Genomic DNA, 207 nt, shown 5'->3' with positions numbered 1-207 from the left:
AACTCTTAGCGGTGGATCACTCGGCTCGTGCGTCGATGAAGAACGCAGCTAGCTGCGAGAATTAATGTGAATTGCAGGACACATTGATCATCGACACTTCGAACGCACTTGCGGCCCCAGGTTCCTCCCGGGGCTACGCCTGTCTGAGCGTCGCTTGACGGTCAATCGTCACCCCCATTGCCGCGTTGGCGCAGCGGTGTGCCGCCC

At 59.4% G+C, this 207-nt stretch overlaps 1 non-coding gene across 1 annotated transcript; it reads left to right on the top strand.

The window, feature by feature from the left end:
- On the top strand, nt 1–153 carry LOC138065006 (5.8S ribosomal RNA). Its single transcript, XR_011138191.1, has one exon. It is a non-coding gene; the product is annotated as a 5.8S ribosomal RNA (ribosomal RNA).
- Nucleotides 154–207: the final 54 nt, after the last annotated feature.

This window comes from Struthio camelus, unplaced genomic scaffold, assembly GCF_040807025.1.
Source record: "Struthio camelus isolate bStrCam1 unplaced genomic scaffold, bStrCam1.hap1 HAP1_SCAFFOLD_98, whole genome shotgun sequence".
Lineage (NCBI taxonomy): Eukaryota > Metazoa > Chordata > Aves > Struthioniformes > Struthionidae > Struthio > Struthio camelus.
Note: the sequence above shows the minus strand (reverse complement) of the source record. Positions and strands in the feature narration are given on the sequence as shown.